This window comes from Macaca fascicularis, chromosome 7 (assembly GCF_037993035.2).
Source record: "Macaca fascicularis isolate 582-1 chromosome 7, T2T-MFA8v1.1".
NCBI classification, from domain to species: domain Eukaryota; kingdom Metazoa; phylum Chordata; class Mammalia; order Primates; family Cercopithecidae; genus Macaca; species Macaca fascicularis.
In genome coordinates, this window is record NC_088381.1 from 83,630,735 (window position 1) to 83,653,894 (window position 23,160).

The 23,160-nt window shown below is 42.3% G+C and overlaps 1 protein-coding gene and 1 long non-coding RNA gene across 6 annotated transcripts in view; one reads left to right on the forward strand and one right to left on the reverse strand.

Moving 5' to 3' along the window:
- Positions 1-23,160, forward strand: part of IGF1R (insulin like growth factor 1 receptor) — a 319,076-nt gene that overhangs the window by 111,015 nt on the left and 184,901 nt on the right. The gene's annotated exons all lie outside the window — the stretch shown is intronic.
- On the reverse strand, positions 15,267-18,248 carry LOC123574689 (uncharacterized). The gene is made up of 3 exons (XR_006699864.1): positions 18,174-18,248; positions 16,531-16,651; positions 15,267-15,457 (listed from the first exon to the last, which is right to left on the reverse strand). It is a non-coding gene; the product is annotated as an uncharacterized lncRNA (long non-coding RNA).

Below are 23,160 nucleotides of genomic sequence, written 5' to 3' on the forward strand. Positions count from 1 at the left end.
GTTTCAGCTGGGACAGCAGGATGAGCAGGGTGCAGGGCCTTCTTCCCTTTGGATATACTCCCAGGTACACTGACCATGGAGAACTGTACCTGCTCTCCGTCTTGGAGATTTGGGAGATCCTGAGGGCCTCAGAAGGCCCTCACTCTCATCCCATGCATTACCTGTAAGCTCATTAGATTACTGTTCTTGTTACTTTAGAGAGTGGACTGTGAGGGAGGCAGGATCAAGTATGTTTCTTCAGGCCACTGTCTTCCCCATAAAGAATGTATTTGCGTACATTTTTCTTTGCTGTATTGTGAGATGGAGGTAGAAAAAAGATGTGCATGTCTGCATTTGGAAACAGTTCTGAGTGTGGTGCTGCATCAGTGGGGCTGGATTGCCCTCAACTATGAGGAAGTAGGATACTTATATAAAGGAAGCATAATACAGTATGTTTCTCTTACAGAAAGGACTGTGTTTCTTAGAGTCCTCATCCTCTGTCTCTATCACTCAGTATAGCAAATCATACATTCTATCAATGTTAATGACATCAGTTGTATGCCTGTAAGTATGTACACATGCACAGGGGGAGGGGACACTTCTTCACTCCACAGCTGAAAAACTTGAGACAAAATGCCTAACCAGCTTGGCCCAAATTTGAGGGTATTGCCATCTGTATCTCAGTGCAGGTGTTTCTGTCTCATGTTCACAGTGTTTTTATCCAAAGTGCCCCAGAAAAGACAGTAGTATTAGGTTAAACCTATGTATGTCTGTTCTTAATTTTAATAGCAGTCCTGTCTTTGGAATTATTTAGTGTGTTCTCTCATTTCTCAGGAAGTCAGGATGTAAGTGCCGAAGCACTTCTCTGACTTGGTCCGACATGGGAAGTACCTTCCCCTGCATTACAGAAGAAGGACCCCCCAGGGGGTCTGTTTGATGAACACATGTATTATTGCAGTGAGATACTCTAGAAACAGCTTCATGTCCTTTCAAATTGCCAGCACAAGTAAGGACCTGGAAATTGTTGCTATGCATGTATGTCAGAAGATTTCTTAACCACTTCTGTACTGAATAAAAGAAGATTTATTTTCAAATTTTGTAGGGATCTGGAGCAATATGTCAGATAGAGTTGAATATTTTCAAGGCATTTTTAGTTCCTGGGGCACGTACTTTGTTTAAGATATCTATGTGTATCGGGTCTGAAAGGTAAAGTGCCTGAACCTGCTAATTAAAGAGGTTCCTGTGCTGGCCATCTGAGGTTCAGCCACAATGTGTCTTGCAGAATTACTTTATTTTGCTAGTTTTTAATTCCTCAAATATTTCAGCTGCCTGTTCCATGGTACTGTGAGACTTCTAATTCAAGATGACCATTATTTGCAGACAGAGCCACTGCCTTTGCTGCCACATTTTGCTTGGTTATTGTGTGAGAACACCATCATTTTTCTCTTTTTAAATGAATTGTTTTTCTCTTTTTAAATTGAGCATCCAACTGGGTGTGGTGGCTCACGCCTGTAATCCCAGCACTTTGGGAGGCCAAGGTAAGTGGATCACCTGAAGTCAGGAGTTCGAGACCAGCCTGGCCAACATGGTGGAACTCCATCTCTACTAAAAAAAAAAAAATTACAAAAACTAGCTGGGCGTCCAGCACGCCTGTAATCCCAGCTACTTGGGAGGCTGAGGGCAGGAGAATGGCTTGGACCTGGGAGGTAGAGGTCGTAGTGAGCCAGGATTATGCCGTTGCACTCCAGCCTGGGCAACAGAGTGAGACTCCGCCTCCAAAAAAACAAACAAAAAACAAAAAACCATTTACATAGTGATAAATAAAGTAATTACTATAGTGGTGGCATTCTGCCTAAGTCATCTTGAAACCTGAATGCAAAATCTTTTTAATAGCTCCATAATGGTCTCTTGAAGTGTTACAGATTTTTATATGACAGCTCTAATACAAGTGCCATTATTTACTGTGAGACTTGAACATTTTGACCATTTATATGGGTACTTGTGTGTCTCCAACTGAGCTGAGTGCATGTCGCTGTGGCATTGCAGGCGTGTGTGCATGTTGGCTCTTGCAACAGGGCGTCTGACAGGGGTTGTCTCGGGCAGGAGAAGGAGACCAGACTGGCACCACTTGTAGTGATTGGAGTGTGTCTAGTCCAGCTCTTCAGTTCCATGTAGGAGGTTTTAGGACAGAGATTGTGTTTTGGGAACTCCAAGTCACTGTCCAGTCTGGAGAGTATATTATGTAAGAAGGCTTATTTCTTATGTTTTCTGATTACCCATCCTTTGATACAAACCAAATAACATCACAGTGATAAAAATGGGAAGGGAGTTGTCGCTCAGCTCTTTTTGGCCATGTTGTTTGCTTTTCGATGTCTAATTTATGAAAGCATTTCAAAGTGACATATATACTGAACAGCTTCCTCTTGCCAAATGTAAAATAAACTGGAGATGAGTTTAGCACAGAGCTTTGTAGATCGTTATCTTCTTGGTAGAGTCGGGGCCTAAACACCACCTGGCCTCTGTGCCAGTGGACAGGTGACCTGCCTGCCTTACTGCTGGTCTCTGCAGCTCTGTGTCTCAGGCAACCCTGGCTCCGAGTTGCAGAATGTTCTCCAGTAGGAGAGTCTACAGGGGCACTGTGGAGCACTTCGGTGTCTGCAGTCTGTTATTGGCTGGTGTTGTCTCTGATGGCAAGCTTTTGCTGGGTCCTGTGTGAGTTGCAGGGGCAGAGAGGGAGGGAGAAAACAATGCCTAGCCACACTGGGAAAGGGGAAAGTACTACAGAGTCCTGGAAGGAAGCGAGGGATGGACATGGACAGGGAAGCATTCAAACCAGGCAGGAAAAGTGACTTAATGGACCAGTCACAGAGGACAGGGCCAGGGATCAAACCTTCGTGATTTGCCTCCATAGTTTGTCTGAGACTGGCTACCTGGTTGAGTCTGCCAGAGCCCTGTGTGCAGGTACTGCTCCTCACTGTCGCCTCCCAGGCAGGAAGGGCCATGTGAATGCATGCATCTTTCAGGAACTTGCCTCTTTCTGCTGAGGTTGAGGCGGACTCTCCGACCACATTTCCATCCTTAGTGGTCTTACCTGTGAGCTTGAACTGTTGTCCCTGTCAGAACAGTCTTTGCCTCTGTAAGTATCTCTGCATCCCTCCATCCTTTCAGGTCCCATTCAGTCCCTAGCTCCTCCATGATGGAATATTGGTTGATGCATTTATTCCACAAACATTTGTTGGCCACCTTTCAAGTGCCAGGCAACCCTTCTAGGTATGGAGGGGTACAGTGATGAGCAAGCCACTGTTCCTGGCTGCAGAGGGCTCACTGTTTAGTGGGAAAAACAGACAAATCATACATCTTAACTACACAGCCCTTGATTGTTCTTTACCTGCTATATCAGTCAGTCTTGCCTACCTAGCATTTATTCCCTGTTTGGGGGCCTGTATGATGTTCGTTTAGATACTGCAGGGTACATTTTCCCATCTTTGTGATGATGTAGCTTACTTGGTCTGAATAATAGTAATTCTGCACATGTAGAGTGACCATTATATTTGCATAAAAAACATTGGAAGAATATATAAGAAATGAATAAATGTTGTTTATATCATTTGATTTTTCTTTTTTCTTTTCTTTTTTTTTTTTCTTTTTGGTTTTTGAGTTGGAGTCTGGCTCTCTTGCCCAGACTGGAGTGCACTGGCACAAGCATAGCCCATCGCAGCCTCAAACTCCTGGGCTCAAGTGATCTCCTGCCTCAGACTTCATTTTGATTTGTGAACCTTGTGATTCTATTACTTATTCCACAAAAAATTTTAAGTGAAAAAATCTTTCAAAAATACGTATATTCCAGCCAGGCATGGTAGCTCACACCTCTAATCTCAGCACTTTGGGAAGCCGAGGCAGACACCTGAGGTCAGGAGTTTGAGACCAGCCTAGCCAGCATGGTGAAACCTTGTCTCTACTAAAAATACAAAAATTAGCTGGGCGTGGTGGCGGGCACCTGTAATCCCAGTTACTCGGGAGGCTGAGGCAGGAGAATTGCTTGAACCCAGGAGGTGGAGGTTGCAGTGAGCCAAGATTGCATCATTACGCTCCAGCCTGGGCAACGAGAGTGAAACTCTGTCTCAAAAAAAAAAAAGGGCAAACAGAAAACAGGCCGGGCACATGGCTCATGCCTGTAATCCCAGCACTTTAGGAGGCTGAGGCTGTCCGATCACAAGGTCAATAGATCAAGACCATCCTGGCCAACATGGTGAAAACCCATCTCTACTAAAAATATAAAAATTAGCTGGGTATGGTGGCATGCGCCTGTAGTCCCAGCTACTCGGGAGGCTGAGGCAGTAGAATCGCTTGAACCTGGGAGGCGGAGGTTGCAGTGAGCTTAGCACTCCAGCCTGGCAACCGAGCGAGGCTCCATTTCAAAAAAAAAAAAAAAAAACCCCCGACAACATGTATTCCAGTGGTTAGTTTTTCTGTTACAGAGATCACATGTACTCTAACTTGTCAACTAAATTTAAAAGGAAAAGGAAACTTTGAGAGAAAATTAAAACGAATGCAATGTGCATAAATGCCATTTTGATAAGCTCTCATTTCATATTGACATGTTCTGTGGTGCTCGTCTTATATAGCCTAGTTAGGGAAATGTTTTGTTCCAGTCCGGCTTTGTTTTTCTTCATGTGTTCAGGTCTTTCCACTTTCCTTTTGTTAATTTTTGGTGTTGTACTTCAGGATATGAATTGAGGGTTGCAAATAACCTGGAGGGCCTTAGTTTGTTTGCTTGTTTGATTTTAGCAACAGTCAACATGGTACAACTGATGTGGCTGGGACTCGATTGTTTTTTTGTTAAAGAACAAAGAATGTGTCCTTGTCTTGGCATGGACTGGGTAGCCTTGTCCACCTCCCCACCCGTCTCTCCTTGTTGGTGAGGCATTGTAAACCATGTTAACAGGTAGCATCCACAGAACCCTGGAAAGGTTGTGAAGTCCCTTTGAAAGCCTAAGGGTTTTGATCTCATCCAGGTTGTAATTTTAAATTCTGGTACAAATTCCTTTGTTACAACTGGGTTAAGTGGTTTTAACCTCTTTTGTGCTTTCATTTTGAATGCTTAGACTGGAAAGTCGTTTAGAGACTCCTGACCAAATAAAGCCTACTTCCAAATGATTGGGTTGTCCACATGTGCTCGTACATGTTACATACTTCTAACAGGGCTCTGCAGCTGTGATGCCACCTTGCCCAGCGTGACCCCATTAGCATGTATGTAGCTTTCAGTGGCCATGTACTGTGCTTCTAGAGCTTTCTTTCCTATCTTGGGTGCTTAGGTGGGGGCATGCTTTGTGTGTGGCCAGGCAGAGGTGCGTGTTTTAGCTTTTCAGTTCTCCTAAAGAAAACAAATGTTGTTGATAAGACCACTTGGCATGGCATCTGATTTGTTCTTGTGAGGGCTGTATTAGCAATAAATAGACATTTAGTTTGCATATTTAACACCCCATCTTCTTTCAGCCCACACCTCTTCACTACAGCATTGGCTTTTCATTACTTAGTAGAGCTTTTAATTACCTGAAGCTTTCGTGTCTTTACTGGGATATAACTTTTCTCCTTATTAACCAGAAAAAGTCACAGAAAATTTTGTAATTTATAATGGAATGGAGTAATATTCACAAACAGGCTTTAGCAGGATTTTTTTTTGTTATTGTATTTTTTTTTCTTTTTTAACACTACTTTTATCACAAGAAAGAGGGGAACTTTTAGAAGTAAAAATTATGTGCTAAAATAATTAACCATCATGAGTAACACACATAGAATGTTGGTACAGTGTTTGCACCAAAGGAATTACATATGGAAGAATGCTGGGATCTTTTACCAAATAAGGGAAAGTAGAGTTCATTACAGATAGAGGCTTCTAGCACAGAAAAGAGGACATTTTATAAATACTGTGAAGCATTTTCAGAGATAATTAAATAATAGAAAATATTAAACCAATTTAAACAATTTGTAGATTTTTTCCTAATAACAGTAAATTCATCTTCGAATAATTCTTTAAACTGTTCTATTTCCAGCTCCACTGAGTGCCCATGTGTTTTCAGAGAAAACAGGAGTCTGTTTTAGACTTCCTCTTTGATACATGTGGTGGAAGATTTGTTTAAAAAAATTTTTTTATAGAGGTAAAATTCATATAACATAAAATTGTCCATTTAAAGGTGAACAACTCAGTGACATTTAGTATATTCATACTGTTGTGCAACTACCATCTCTGTCTAGTTCCAAAATATGTTTGTCATGCCGTAAGGAAAGCCTGTACCCCTTAAGCAGTTACTCACCATTCCCCTTTCTGCTCAGCTCTTGGCAACCACCAGTCTGCATTCTGTTTCTATGGATTCACCTATTTTGGATAGTGCATATAAATGCAGTTATATAATATGTGACCTTTTGTGTCTGGCTTCTTTCACTTAGCATAATATTTTTAAGGTTCATCCATGTTGTAATGTGTCAGTACTTCATCCCTTTTTATGGGTGAATAATAGTCCATTGTATCCAGTTGTATCCAGAAGATTTGCTTTTCATTGCCTAACTTCAGGGCTTCAGTCTTCAATCTTTGTTCTGAAATGGATATAAAGTTAATGTATGTCTGTCTCTCACCCAATGATCATGCTAACACCTTTTCTTTTTTCTTTTCTTTTCTTCTCTTTTCTCTCTTTTCTTCTCTCCTCTCCCTCTTCTCTCTTCTCTCCTGTCTTCTCTCCTCTCTCCTCTCTTCTTTTCTCTTTTCTTTTCTTTTCTTTTCGTTCTTTTCTTTCCTTTTCGAGACAGTCTTGCTCTGTTGCCCAGGCTGAGGTGCAATCTTGGTTCCCCGCAACCTCTGCCTCCCAGGTTCAAATGATTCTTGTGCCTCAGCCTCCCAAGTAGCTTGGGCCACAGGTGTGAGCCACCACGCCTGGCTAATTTTTTTTTTCTTTTCTTTTTTTTTTTTTTTTTATAGAGGTGGAGTGCCACCATGTTGGCCAGGCTCGTCTCAACTCCTGGCATCAAGTGAGCTAACCACCTCAGCCTCCCAAAGTGCTGGGATTACAGACATGAGCCACCTTGCCTGGCTGTGCCAACAATAATTATTTAGAAGTGTGTTGAGAATACATCCCAATAATAGAAGTGAAAGCTCTTTAAAAAGAAAAATATTCTAAACTTACCACCTGATCTTATGTTTCATTTAGAATGGCTACATTCTTTGCAGTACCCTAGCATTGTAGAAATTCTCCCCCATGATTGCACAATCCACTCCTTCTCAGCCAGCGTGCACCTGGAGTCAGCTTTGTTTGGCCTTAAGGTGTCCATGGTCCAGCAGGGAGAGGGCAGATGGGTCAGTGTTGTCCTGCTAGTGATGAGTATCCCATGGTGGGCATGCTGATGCCACACAAGGGAGAGGGTGTCCAGTTCCAGTTCTGTGCATGGCAGTGGTGCAACCCCTTACCAAGGTACAGGTGGGGACCTGGGCTAGGGCAGGAGGAGGACGGTGTTCTTTACAGACTGCAGGACTTGGAGGCAGCCTGTCGTGAGGAAGGGCATGGGTGAAGGGTGAGCTGGGACCCCAGGCAGGTATGGAACAGTTCAAGGCCATCAAGTGTGCTTCATTCTTCAGTCATTAGGGTATCTCTGAAAGGTTTTTCATTGAATCAGAATTCCCCTAATTCATTAATTCTAAAGCTTAAGTAAATTCAGTAATAATAAACTATTGATTATCCAAGTGATAAATATAAATCCATAAGGTTTTCCAAATCCCCAGAAATCCCTTTCCTCTCCCACCTGGTTTTGCTGAGCGCCTGTCTCCGTTGTCTCTTTCTGATTCCCACCTCTCACTTTTCCTCCATTTTTCTGCTTAATGGATTTATAGTTTAAAGTAGGTATTCTGAAAATTCCAATTTTATGAATGTTGTAACATGAGAACTTTGATCCATTGAAAGATAAAAATAATCATTACATTTTATACTTCAAGGGTCATCCTTAATATTCTTCATATTTTTAATATAGTTGTGTGATTTGAGTATTTGAGTTGGGGATTGGATAATGTATTTATCGACTGATTAACTCTCTGTGGGTCCATACGTACCCCTCTTAATATCCCTGTGGTCCCTTTTTAGTCCTCTTGTAAAAACTTGATAATATTAATCTCTGCCAAAGTTGATGCAGTTGTTGTGAGTGGTGGGACGCAAGTGTGTTGATTTATTCTTGGAGACAGCAGAAACAGCAACTGTTTTGTCATGAGCATCTTGTATCTATAATTCTGTGCTGTCAGAATTAATATTATTTTGTTAATTCAGGTTATTGTGAAAATCTCCACAGGAGGTTACTTAAGCAAGTAACAAATGTATGATTCTGTTTGTAGAAAAACTCCAGCTCATCTAGCCAGCTACATTATTCCAGGGCTGCATGGTGTCAGCATAGGGACGAGGCTCAGAGTAGAGACCAAGTGTGCCATTCCCCTCCCTTTCCCCCCGTTAATTGCCTATCCACCCAGGGGTACCTTCTGGTCCTGGTAGGATTTCCACATGGTTCATTAGAATTCATTTATTTTTTTTTCCATCTGTATTTCTTTTTGTTGTATTCTCTGGATCATTATTTTTAGATAGTTCCTTTTTACATGCATTGGTTAGGTTTTTCATGTAATCTCTCAGTTAAGTGTACTGGAGGATGAGTGACCTCAGTATTTAAATTTTTCATAGGTAGGATGAAATGTCTTTTCTGAGTGTGGGTATTTCTGTTCCATTCTTCTTTTCCAGGCAGGCTTTCATTCCATGCTGCGGTTTGGATTCAGGGAGTACTGACACTTCTGTCAGGGTCGCTACTGCTGTGAAGTATGGAAGGGCATTTTGATACATGAGGCATAACTGGAATTACCCGGTGGGGCTTGGTTTGTGCTGTTTTCCACCTTTTCATCATATTTTGAAAAACCGAGGCCAAAAGCAAAGTTCATTTTCCCTTTAAAAGCTTTTTAAAAAAATGATGAAAGAGATTTATTTTTGAATAACCCAGAAAATATTTCTTATTGTTGATAATCTGCAATTTGCAAGTGCAGCGAATCTTGTAGGTAGATTTACCTTGATACGTTTTTTGAAATGGTAGAATTTAATATATTAAAACATGATTTTTAGTTAAAATAGGATGTTAAAGGAATAGAGCACATGAACAAAAAACTTTCCACTTGAACCCATTTTGTTTCATCTGGCAGTGGATATGGTGTCCCTGGCAGGATAGGGCTTCCACCTCCTGCTGGTGCCAGTAGGACAGGGAAGAGGTGGGGAACACTGTGTCTCCACCTCCCAAACGTCTTACCTCCCAAGTCAGATCCGTGGCATTGTTTGAATACTTGCGTGTTTGTGTGTGGGGTGATGTTTTCCTGAGAATGTGGTAAAATAATAGAAGGTCCCAGGGTTCCTCAATCTGCAGACCACAGCTGAGTGAGTGGTGGTGTGTGCCTCTAGTCATGAGGTGAAGCATAGGTGAAATTCCGATCCATAGGAAGACAGACAGACTTTGCAAGTTAGTAAGCTAACTTGCTACAGGAAATGGTAGACTCCTGTGCTGGCTGCCAAATAAAAAGCCTTTCTCCACAGTTCTGTTCTCATGTACACCTTCAGGACCTTGGATGAGCTCCTGTGTTCAGGAAATTGGGCACCGAGATTTTTTTTTGTATCTTTGATTTTAGTTGATAAGTAGCCCTTCCAACGAAAGTACTCATTGGATGCCCGTTCTACACTGTGGCATTGTGCAAGAGGTATCAAATTTTAAAGTAAAAACGCACAACCCGGCCAGGTGCGGTGGCTTACGCCTGTATCCCAGTACTTTGGGAGGCTGAGGCGGGTGGATCATGAGATCAGGAAATGGAGACCATCCTGGCCAACATGGTGAAACTCCATCTTTACTAAAAATACAAAAACTAGCTGGGTGTGGTGGTGCATGCCTGTTAATTTCAGCTACTCGGGAGACTGAGGCAGGAGAATCAACTTGAACCAGAGTTGGAGGTTGCAGGGAGCCGAGATTGCGCCCCTGCACTCCAGCCTGGGTGACAGAGCGAGACTCCATCTCAAAAAAAAAAAGGCTCATCACCTGGCACGGTGGCTCGCGCCTGTAGTCCCAGCACTTTGGGAGGCTGAGGCAGGCGGATCACGAGGTCAGGAGATCGAGACCATGCTGGCTAACACGGTAAAACCCCGCCTCTATGAAAAGTACAAAAAAAAAAAAAAATTAGCCGGGCGTGGTGACTGGCACCTGTAGTCCCAGCACTTTGGGAGGCTGAGGTGGGCGGATCACGAGGTCAGGAGTTCGAGACCATCCTGGCTAACATGGTAAAAACCCCATCTCTATGAAAAGTAAAAAAAAAAAAAAAATTAGCCGGGCGTGGTGGCGGGCGCCTGTAGTCCCAGCTACTCGGGAGGCTGAGGCAGGAGAATGGTGTGAGCCCAGGAGGCAGAGGTTGCAGGAGACAGAGGTTGCAGTGAACGGAGATCGCGCCACTGCACTCCAGCCTGGGCGACCAAACAAGATTCCATCTCCCCCTCGCAATAAAAAAACAAAAAAAAAACCCATGACCTGATCTCTCAGAGCTTCCATATTAATACATCTATACAATGTGAAATGCAAATCCACTTAATATTTGTTGCAAAAATAATTTATTTGACCTGTTATTTTAACTATTTGACATAAAATCTCTAAATCAAAATAATCAGCAACAGTTTTAAGTGTATAAATATGTATTTCTTTCAGTTCTGTGAACATTTTTAGACAGGAAGACTCTTGATCTTTGTAAGCAAATAGCATCAAAGAATAACATTTCTGCACCTTTGTGGTGTGTACCTTGTAGCTAATTTGTCCATGAAGGGATAGGCATTGTGTTTTGTTGCTTAAGTCATGTAAGGCTTTTAAAGCATTTCCAGACTCACCTATTTTTGCTCTAAGGGGTATAAGGTGTTAAAAATGAATGGAAGTTAACTCATTCTCACCTTGTCTGCTGACTTCCTTTTGTTCTTTTTCTGTAAGAGCTCATAAAGCTGTATGCATCAGCTGCTCCCAGGGGCCTTCTAAGGCCTCAGTCCAGCAACAGTGCTACAGATGAGGAAGGGAAAAAAAGACAGTATGTCATCATGTCATTCTTTTAGACTTGGTAAGAAGTATATTCAAGCAGATCAGATGCTCTCAGAATCACAGTGTGTTGTACAGCTAGTAATTAAAGCTGAAGTCCACATTGAATAAGAAATAATTTTTTATTGATTGCTGGCGTTTGTGAAAAAGGTTTAATTAGACCAGGATATGGAGGGGACTTATCGACAGTGCCATTATACATTGTTGACATGGTTACTTTCTGTATCTCATTTTGCCTGGGAATTTGTCATTCTCTTCTACTTTCTTATCAGTAGCACTGCTTTTACACTTATTAGCCATAGCTGTTTGTCTTGCTTATTTAAACTTGTACATGGCACATGCCCAAAGGTTTTTCCAGGCAAAATTTCTTTAAAGCAGGATTTGAGATTTTCCATCCCCTTCCATCTGGTGGATTATTCCGGTGAGTGTTAATCTCCTGTCTTTGTCTTAGCCTCTCTGTGGTCTTTGGTTGCCTCCTTGTTCTCTGTAGATCTCTGTGTTGGTCATTAACTGTCAACAGTCAGCACTTGCTGCCTCTCAAGCCTCTTCCCTTCCTGGCTCTGCCCTGGTTTTTCTCTCTGACAGGGATCTAAGTTGGAATTCTTTCCAATGTGGAATCCTAGGTGTCCACCGTGTCATTCTGACTTCCAGATAATAATGAGTGTGATCATGGGCAGAATGAATGTCTCTCTGCTGGCATTAAAAGTTAGGGGAAGGCAGAGACAAATATCACATGTTCTCATGTATATGTGGGAGCAAAAAAGTTGATCTCTTGGATGTAGAGAGTAGAGTGATGGTTACCAGAGACTGGAAAAGGGGGTGGTGAAGAGGGGTAGAGATTGAGTACAAACATTCAGTTAGATAGAGGGGAATGCATTCTAATAGGGTGACTATAGTTAACAGTAATTTACTGTATATTTCCAAATAGCTAGAAGATTAGAAATGTTCCCAACACAAAGAAATAACAAATGTTTGAAATGATGGATATTCTGATCATTAAACATCGCATACATTATACATTGCATACATGTCTCAAAATACAATATTTACCCTATAAATATGTACAAATATTACACATCAATAAAAAGTAAAAGGGGAAGGCATAGGTTTAGGCATAGAGTTTCACCCTAAGGACCTTTTGACAGGGAAGACCAGGGATGGTTTTAGGGTGTGGGGAATCTGTGTAAGTTGGCCATTAGCGGTCAACAGGCAGCAATAACTGTCTCAGGTCCCTCCGGCTCCCAGCCCTGTCCTGGTTCTGCTTGCCAGCAGGGATCTAAGTTGGAATTCCTTTCCAACACAGAATCCTGAATGTCTACCATGTCAAAATTGTGTCAAAATTTGTCTGTATGCGTTTTTCTTGGTAGGAGGGTCCCCAGAAGACACCACATTCTCAGAGACTTCTGACCCCTAAAACTTTAGAAATCAACAGTCAATAAAAAGGTCCCAGTTGTGTCTTCTTAGTCCCCATGGCAGTACATTTGAACATTTAAAGGTGGAGAGTCGCTGCTGAGGACTTTGTTTTGTGGATGAAACTTTGAATGAGGATTGTTGGTGAGAGTTGGATTGTTGTTATATGAGGAAGTGCACCTTGGAATCCAATGGGGTCTTCACGGTGGGAGAGTCAGCTGTGGCACTGTTTGTATACCATTCATCTTTGATCCCTCCATCCAAGCGCCCAATGTGGAACTCAGAAAGATTACTAACACATACCCCCTGCTGCTCTTGTTTTTCTAGTGTGTGCTAGGACCATTTACATTTAGTTCTTTGGAGAACACAACTACTTAGGATTTTTATTGTTGTTGTTTTCCTGTACATTGTCTTCTTATTTCCCTTCTTCTGGGTACCCACCCACCCTCTCTCCCCTTCCTCACTGCTGTTTCGTAGGGGTTCCCAGGTTCCTGTGAATAAAGCAAACCAATGTGCAGATGTGTGTGCTTACATGTGCAGACGTATTTGAGGAGGTAAGAGAAACCTGCACAAGGCTTTAGTGAGTAAGCTGAGAAGTTATTTATATATAGTGAGACCTAGTAAATGGTGATGTTGCAGGTGAGGCAATTTATTTGGTCAGAATATGCCTCCAGAGAAATCACTGGTGAGGCCTGCATGCACGTTGAAGAGTATCTTAGATCGAGGCTTGGGTTCCCCCCTGCAACTCACTTATGAATAACAACTTGTGCAAGAGGTTTAAACATTTTCTATAATGAAGGGGGAAAAAAATTAAGGTTAGGGTTAAGCTTGGATTGTTTGCTGATTGGTTTGGATATTGGCAATTGCTACAAAGCCCAGGGTGTTCTTTGTTTATCAGCAGCAAGCTTATCAAGTTATTGACGTTCAAGCTGAGTTTCCTTCCCTCCCTCCTTCCTTCTTCTCCACTGACATTTTTTTTTTTTTAAATAGGTAGGGAGGCATTTAATCTTGTAACAGCATGAGAATAGCTTAAATGTCCCTCTTCTAGCAGTGTGTTTATAGCAGCATAGGTAAGGAAAGCCCGGCTTGCACAGATGAGCTCTAAAGTGCATACATCCCTTTAGTTCTCATGCACACACTGACCAGTGAGACCCCCAAACTGCGAACAGAGAATTCTAGTTGAAGTAAAAGCATGAAGTTTTTCTTTATTGACCAAGTAGCAACTGTGGAATCATTTGAAAATTTCTAAAAACGTGAAACAGGTGTTTATAAGGAATTTTCTGACTTAAAAAAATTTGTGAAATACCAACTTTACTAAAAACGACTAATTCATAATTTTTTGATTTATTGATAATTTCTAGTCTGGAAAAGAATTTTTTGAAAATCACTGATATTTTTAGTATACTGTTTTCAAATTGAGTCCTCATAGTGTGGTCGGCTCTATTCTACGGAATTAATATTGAACAAGCTGTTCTGAACCTAAGAAAGGTTTGTGAAAAATAAGCATGAAGGAAGACTTCAAGAGATCACTTAAAAAATATTTATTTATGTATTTATGTATTTATTTATGTATTTATTTATTTTTTAAGAATTAGGTCTCTGTTGGCCAGACTGGAGCACAGTGGCACAATCATAGCTCACTGAAGCCTTGAACTCTTGGGCTCAAATAATCCTCCTCTCTTAGCCTCCTTAGTACCTAGAACTACATGTGTGCACCACCATGCCCAGCTAATTTGTTTATTTATTTATTTTTACTTTTAAAGAGGTGAGATTATAGGCATTAGCCACCGTGCCCAGCCAAAAGGTCACTTTTTTTTTTTTTTTTCCCACTTGTTGGGGAGGAATGAATAACAGGAACACTAGTCATGATTTGATGTGTTTTTTTCCAGGGCAGACAAATAAAGATCATATTATGATGTTTGTTATCACAGAATGTGTTTGTTTTTGATAGGGGGTGGGTACTGAAGGCTAAGTGGTTAGAATCATTCTTTTTCTAAGGGTATAGTCATTAATACTCCTTGATTGAAATCACTGTTACTTAAGTTATAAACACGTGGATTTATTTTCTAACCTCAAAATTATAGTATCTTACCACATACTTGCATGCCTTTTTGAGTTAACTGTTGGTGATGATTCTTAGCTCAACTGTGGCCAACTATGGGTAAGAGAATTAGAAAGTTGTTTTCAGTGTGTGAACTTTTATGATTTTCTTCCTTGGTTACTATACTCAGTTTTTTCTTGTTCTCTTGCTATACAAGATGAGTAGCTGGTGACTCAGATGTCCCCCATGCTGCATGTACAGTCCCATCCAGAAAATGTTGTGGGCTGTGTAAACCTTGAGGCTCAGAGTGGCTGCCATTTTCCTAAAAGAGAAGTATGGCTGCTGTTGGCTTCAATGTTCAACTTTACAAAAATTCACATAATTAATGAAGATCAAGACATCTGCAAACATTAATGTGATCACAGAGGATAAATCAATTCCCTGAGACGGGAAAAAGTTAAAAGGCTAGTTTGCTTACTACTCCAATCAAGGCCTTCTCAAGAAGTATGTGAAATTTTGACACAAGGATTAACATGGAGCATTACTTAGGCCATGGGGTGCCTTGGGGGACATGGATCGGCAACCATTTCCTTTTGCTCACAGCACCCAGATTTTGTTCTAGGGACCACTCTTATCTGCACTGCATAGCAGCCACGCATTTTGGGTGAAATTAACCCCAACTAGCATTAGAGCATCCTCCCTTCCCCAAAAGATGGACTATACCCTACCCTGTAATCAGCAGGGAGGCATTTCCTGGCCACAGCTCAGGTTGATCCCTTAGAACGCTGCTCAGAACTGTGGTTTGGTGGTTCTGGGAAGCAGTGTTCTCTCTGGATGTGAATAAGGGTCCACATAGCTCCAGTAGGTGTCTGAGGACATCTTGTGATCCGGAGGGAAGCCAACCTAAGGACAAAGTCATTGTGGGGTGAGAGACAGGACTGGAAGAATCACTGAAAACTGCAGTAGTAGCCCAGAATAAATCGTGCCTGAAACCTACCCTATTTTTGTATTTTTCCAGTTTTAAGGAAATAAGTCCCCTTTATTGTATAATCAGTTTGAATCAATTATTTTTATCTCTTTTTGGGATTGGTTTTTGGTTAATCTCAGCAATTCAGAAATAGCTGAAGAACTATGCTGTGGGTTTAGACATCATGCTATGACAAAAAGAAGAGGATCTTAGAAGCATGGGACATTCACTGAAGTTTTATGAGCCTTTCCTGAATCCCTTCAAATCAGATTCAATTCTCTCTCTTCTGTGCTTAGAAATGCTGCCTGTTAAGTCGGGTTGGCTACAGCACCCATCTCGGATCCCTTGTGATTCAAATTGTAAAGCAGATTCTTCTGGTCTGAATATGAGGCCAAAATACAAGACAGATAAAAAATGGAGAACATACTGCAAATTTCCCCACAAAAGATTGAAGGATGCATTTACCATTCATTGCACAAGAACTGCAGTGTCTGTGCTTTTAGGCATGGAAAATGCAGGGTTTGACTATAGAGTTTAGACTTTAAAGTTGAGAATTGTTTCTTTAAGAAGAAATATAGAATATTATTCAGTCCTAAAAAGGAAGGACATTCTGACACATGCAACAACATGAATGAACCTTGAGGACATTATGCTGAGTGAAATCAGCCAGTCACAAAAGGACAAATACTCTATATGATTTCATTTAGATTAGGTTCCCTAGAGTAGTCATATTCAGAAACAGAAAACAGAATGATGGTTGCGGGGGGTTTGGGGAAGGGAGCGAAGGTTTCACTTTTGCAAGATGGAAAAAGTTCTGGAAATGGCTGGGGATGATGTTGTACAACAGTGTGAACGTACTTAATGCTGCTGCACTCTATACTTAAAAATGGTTAAAATGGTAAATTTTGTTATGGATATTTTCCCACAATTAAATTTAAAAGAAAGATGAGTAGTACTCGTCTCATTATTGGATATTACATCAGGGAACTGGAGGTAGGGTCGCACTTACTGGTTTCGTAGCTTGGGAACCACACTCCTACTCCAGCTGTGCAGCCCCAGGTTTGAGTCCTGGTTTCTTTGGAGATTGTCTGACTTGGAGGTTAATAATAACCTGCCTTAGTCCCAGAGTCCTAAGAGGGAAAATAGGTTATAATACCTGAGTCCATGTGCATCAAGCCCTTGCTGGTGCCAGGCCCCTGGAGCACTCAGAAATGGATGACCCCCAGCTGGTTCAGGCCAAGTCCTCCCTGGTGTAGCAGGCGGGGCCATTGCCTCACTCCCCTCCACCTCCACCTCCACATGGAAGGTGCCTTTTGTGTCCTGCCCCATCTCTGTTTTAACAGTCACAAGACTGTAGGCAGATCTAAACTTGTTTGCACATTATCATCACCTGGGGAGCTTTTCAAATTCCAAAGTCAGGCTGCCACCCCCACCTCTAGACCAACTGAATCACCATTTCTAGGGGTGGGACTGGGCATCTGTGTTTTCGAGGCTTCTGGGTGGGTACCTTGTGCAAACAAGTTCAGGGACCGTTGCCCTAGACATTGTTCTTCCCCTCATGTCTCAACCTGGGCCTCCTACCACTGCCGCCACCACCACAGCTCTGCCACCTGGGAAGTGTCCCAAGCCCCCACCTGTGGGGGAAGCAGCTGGGGAGGGGTCTTTGGCCACCTCTGCGGCTGTAAGGATCAGAGCAACATCTGGCTTCTGTGCCTGTGGCACCTGCTGGTGCTGGGCCCCTGGTCCGCACTGAAGGATCCAGGCGGAGTACAGTGGGTCTCCCAGGGTTTCCGATTCAGCAGGTCTCAGGCTGATTGGATGATGAGAATTTGCATTTCTGTCAAGTTCCCAGGTGATCCTGTTTGGGGTCTGGGACCACACTTTGAGAACCACTGCTCTATTAAACAAATCTTTGCAAATTAGGGAGGTGTGTTGTGGGAGGAGGAGACTGATAGTTGAAAGAATATTTGCCTAAATACAGTGCCTAGTATTTGCCAAGTACACAGCCTTCTTTCTGGCTTTAATCATACAGAGACTTTCTCAATCACATGCAATTGCACATCCTTTAAGCAGCTTTTGACTGACTTTGGTTTTCTCTTTGTGGTGATTTTCCTTAAACTCTTGAAGGGAGGGTGGATGGGGCAAGAGAGATTTTATTTCTTTATTTTAATTAATTAATTAATTTTTATTTATTTATTTATTTATTTTTGAGATGGAGTCTCACTCTTTCTCCCAGGCTGGAGTGCAGTGGTATGATCTCGGGTCACTGCAACTGCCACCTCCCGAGTTCAAGCAATTCTCCTGCCTCAGCCTCCTGAGGAGCTGGGACTACGGGCATGTGCCACCATGCTGGGCTAATTTTTTGCATTTGTAGTAGAGATGGGGTTTTGCCATGTTGGCCAGGCTGGTCTCAAACTTCTGACTTCAGAAGATCTGTCTGCCTTGGCCTCCCAAAGTGCTGGGATTACAGGCGTGAGCCACTATGCCCAGCCAGATTTTATTTCTTTAAAAAAGAAACTAGTTAACAGGACACTTGCTTTCTTGGTACTTGATTTTGTCAGCATTATTTATAAGAGCCTCTTCCCTTCTTCCCCCTACCTCGCCGTTGAGCCCAGGCTCTGAAGTAGTGTAGGTGTGCATGAAGTCCCCTACCTGCCGTTTGACCAGACATTGGTGCCGGGCGGCCCTCACCTCCACCTCCTCTCACCTGAGGCCACAGCGGTGTGCAAGGTTGTGGTCTGTCTTAAGTGTGTTTTCAAAGCGGCTCTTTGGTCTGTGCCTTGGATGTTTTTCCACAGATAAGCCCTAAAGAGAGCCACATCTTAAAACGCCCGTGACCTTGAATGGTCTTTCCGGAGGGGCGGCTGGATTTGTGCTCTCATCGTCTCAGGTATGTGTCAAGCCACTGTTGGTTCAGAGCTGGACACAGGTGCTTAGGAAAATTCCTCACTGAAGGGTTTTCAGGATTTACAAGTTCTTGCTGTTTTTGTGACCTTGTGTGGTTTCTGGTTTCACAGAAGGCTTTGTTTCTTGGTTCTTGTTGCTGCTTTCAGCCTTGGCCTGTAATCACCGGGCGCCAGGGAGGGTTGCAGTCTGTTTCCCAGGGTGTGCTCAGGGGTGTGCTCAGTTACCGTGTTGTTCACATGTGTTGCTGCAGCGGCAGAGGGCCAGGCAGGAGGGGCCGGTGTCCCGAAGCACACTCAGTTGCTAATCAGGGCCTTTGCTTGGATTTTGCACTTGTACCAGTGGAGACATTCCTCGGAGCTACTCAGTGTGGTTTAAGTGGGCCATCCCTTAATTCATGTGACTTGGAACTTGGTTAATGTGCTTTCCAAGGTAAAAGTTTAGATGCTGTTTGTTAAACCTTTCAAAGAGGGAAGAAGGTTGCCTTGAATTCAGTTCCAGGGTTTGGGAGTCTGAGAGGGAGGTGGTTAGGGACCTGGGGAGGCCCTGAGAAACAAAGTGCTTGTTAAGGACACAGTCTGCTCACCAACCTCGGAAGTCTCTAGACTTCTAAAGAAGTCCAAGCAAGGAACAATGACCAAAGAGGAACCTCAAGGGTGCAGGCAACTCTGGGATCTCAGGCAGCACTTCTCAGTGATGGAACGAGCTGCCGAGGAATGACCCCTCTGGGGACTCTCCAAAGTCAGAGCAGACACAAGCTTAGCTCTCCAGGCCCCATACCATGGTGGGCAAGAGGGCGGTAAGTGCATCCTCACAGCTGACGGGGAGAGCAGCATTTCAGCCTAAGGAAAAGAGAACCACACAGATGCAAGAAGAGGTCTGCACTTACTCGCCTGGTCATGCAGAGACGGAGCTGGGAGCAGCTGCATGACTTTTCAGAGAGGTAGCACATGTTTACTGTAAGGGTCCCAAATGTAGACCACTGCAGATGGTAAGGTCTAGATGGAAGGACCAATAGTAGGAAAGTAGGGGAGAAGAAAGTAAAACCTTACAGTATAAAGACCCATAGATGCTCTTTTGTTTTTGATGTGTGTGCAGTGGGTTAGGTATTGTCATTTATTGAGCACCTACTGCATGACAATGACAGCAATGACAATGCAGAGCTTAATAAGAACAGGTTCTAGAGTAATCTTTTAGGGGGTAGGGACAGAACAGAAATGGATAATTATGCCACTGTCCTGAGAACATGAGAGAGTGCTGGTGGACAGAACAGTGACATATCCCCAAGGGCGATGGAAGCCTTCACAGAAGATGCAAAGCCCATACGTGGTCCTCGGAGTCATGCTACATGGTGACTAGTTATCTTAACAGTCGTAGGAAAACTGAGAAGCTGTGAGGCATGTTCCATCTGTCTTTGTGGGCATTATCTTCATTATTTGTACAATTCAGAGTGCTTGATGCCTTTTGCTTCGTTCTCACAATCCTTGACACTAAACTATGGGCTTGGGTTATAGTCACTCATTCTGTTATTCGTGTCATCTTGTCCTACCCCTCCACTTCACAGATGAGAAGACTGAGACCCAGAGAGGGTCATGATTTTCAGTTGACCAAATGGTGCAGAAACTCAGTGGTCACAGCAGCCCTCTAGCTCTTTCTCACCCACAGGGCCCTTTGACAAGAGTACGGTCTTTCTCCCTGGGAGCAGGGTTGAGGAGTGGGCGTAACCCTGGCCTGGGTGGCCATATGCTGATTTCCCCTCACTTGGCCCATAGGTCTGTATCTTGGGTGAGGTGAGAAAGTAAGGCTGCTCTTTGACTATGGTCCCTTTTGTGTCTGTCCTGCACTGGGCCACCTTCCCAGGGGCTTTGCATTAGCCTGGTGTAGTGGCCTTAAAGTGAGAGTAGGTGGATCACACGTGGCAGATCTCTGGCAATGACCTTTTCTGTGGATTTCCAGTGACTGATGATAGCCTCTTTGGAAGTTAGCATATGCATAGCTCTCTGTCTTTTGAAATCAGTGGGAAAACCCACCACCAGTCCCAAAACCAGCTGTTTTTCTTCTTATGAACAGATACCCATGAAGAGCAGAAGAGTAGTTTTCTTTTAAGTACTCTGGGAGTGCATAATACGTTTTAAATAAGATTAAAAATTATGTCTTATTCTTACTAGCATCACTGTCAGATAATTGAGCGTGAGAGCATTCAGTGCTGTGTGCTTGGTACGAAGTAGTAACATCAATTCAGTGTTCAGTACATCCACTTTGTTGAAGAACAGTGTATTCAAGGTCAGTGTATTTTGGCTGTGCTACAGAGTTCTGGAAATTCCCAAGAGAATAAGTTTTCACCTGTTATATAATCCAGCACAAGTGACTGTGTAGCAGCAGCCTCATGTTTAGTGATGACTTTAAAATGCAATTGATTCTAAAATTTAGCTTTTAAAAATTTTGGCTTTAAAAAATTTTCTCTTAAGGTTTAAGGTAGGCTTCTTTATTTATTTTTTTCAAGAAATACTTATAGAACACTGTTCTGTGCTATGTACCATTTTAAGCACTTTACAAATACTAATTCATTTAATCCTCAACCTTGTTAGGTAAGTACTGCTATTCTCACTGTACAGATGAGGAAACAGCCTCCGAGGAGTTAAAACAAGTTGCTCAGGTTACACAGTCAGCAGTATGGACTACTTCAGTTTCAGATAATCACTGAAATTTTACTGTTTTGAGCTACACGTTTCAAAATCTTTTCTGTTGCGGAACTATCATTAAATCATATAATCCGCTTCTCTGGAGTCAAAGGTTGACAATACATTAGCACTTGACCTCCAGCACCTCTCCCTGGAGGAGGACATTCCATCTGCAGGGAGCCAAGTCGGACGTTGGAGCAACTGGGGACCACAGCCCTCCAGTAGAGGGAACACGAGAGCAGGCTATTTGTGGAGATGTACTGTTGGCACAGGGGTGAAGATGGAAGGAGGGGAACCCAAGCAAAGAAAGGTGGGGAGATGAGTTAATTAGCAGTTTGCCCTCCAGGCTCAGTGGGCAAGTCAGCCTGGGGATCTAGAGTTAGTTCCCTTTTCTGTTGTGACCATTGAAGACGTTCACCAAATTCTCTGGCTCCGGGATGTCAGCTGTAGTAGTGACTTGCATGGGAGGTTTTGGTTTTCCGACATACCTCACACACTTTAACTCCACCTCTTCAGAGTTTGTGGCCAACCAAGAATGGAGCCAGGTGGCTTTTTTTTTTTTTTTTTTTTTTTTTTTAATTTATGTAATAACAGCAAACATTCGTGTTTATTGAAAACTTACTTCTGTGTCAGGCACTTTTCTAAATGCTTTGCAATGTATTGTCTCATTTAATAGTTGTTTAAATTAAGAGAGTAGGCCGAGGCAGGTGGATCACCTGAGATCGGGAGTTCAAGACCAGCCTGACCAACGTGGAGAAACCCCATCTCTACTAAAAATACAAAATTAGCCAGGGTGGTGGCACATACGTGTAATCCCAGCTACTGGGGAGGCTGAGGCGGGAGAATCGCTTGAACCTGGGAGGCGGAGGTTGTGGTGAGCCAAGATCATGCTGTTGCACTCCAGCTTGGGCAAAAAGAGTGAAACCCTGTCTCAATAAATAAATAAATAAATAAATAAATAAATAAATAAATAAATAAAATTGTTAGGTGAATATGTAATCTACTTGATGGAATTTTTTTTAACTGCCTTGAAAAGTTTTATAATTTCCTATTTACAGATGAAATTAACATACTAATTATAAATCATTCCTCACTATTCACTTTAGGCAGTCTGTCTCCTTAAGGATCTCCTTACGGTTTAGATAGATAAGTGAATTGCTTAATGTTTTTGGAAGTAATAAAACCACATTTCTTTTTAATTAAACAATCCAGATAACAAGTAGTATTTCTAACAGGAAACTTGCAGGATGTATTTACAGAAAGTCTACACAATCTTACTGAACAAGGTAGAAAAGAAGATTTACCAGCCAGGGCAACATAGCAAGCCTTGTCTCTTAAAAAAACAAAACAAAACAAAACAAAACAAAAATTAGCCGGGAGTCGTGGCATACACTTGTCATGTCCACTTGTCAGGAGGCTGAGGTGGGAGGACTACTTGAGCCCAGGAGGTCAAGACTACAGTGAGCCATGTTTGTGCCACTGTACTCCAGCCTGGATGACAGAGCGAGACCCTGTTTCAAAATAAAGAAAAAGAGATTTAAATGAAGCAAAATACCATTTGATCTAGGTGAGAAGCTGGAATATTAATGTCACTTTTTCCCAAATTGATTTATAATTTAAAAACAATTTCAGTACTTCTGCAGCTTGTTTGGAGCTTGATAAAAGGATTCTAAGGTTTGTCTTGAAGCTTTAATAGTGAGGCAGGTTTAAAATTGGGGGCAAAAAAGAAATGGGTTAGGGTGTAGAAGGGACTTGACTGATCACTTTTGCTAGAAATAAATGTCCCTCCACATTACTAATGTTGCACATCAGATCGTATTTAAATCCATTAGAAGATTTGCATTAGAACTACCCATAACTGGTGAAGACTCTGCTTATAGTGGAACCCAGTTTCTCAGTTTTCCATTTATATTTATTTACTTGAGCTTTTTGTAAAGTAGCAAGTACTTGACTGAATTTCTACTGTTTATCAAATGCTTTTTGAATAGAAATAATGAGTTAATAACATTTAACCTTTTTTTAGTAAATAGTGTTAACAAGATAGGCCAAATATG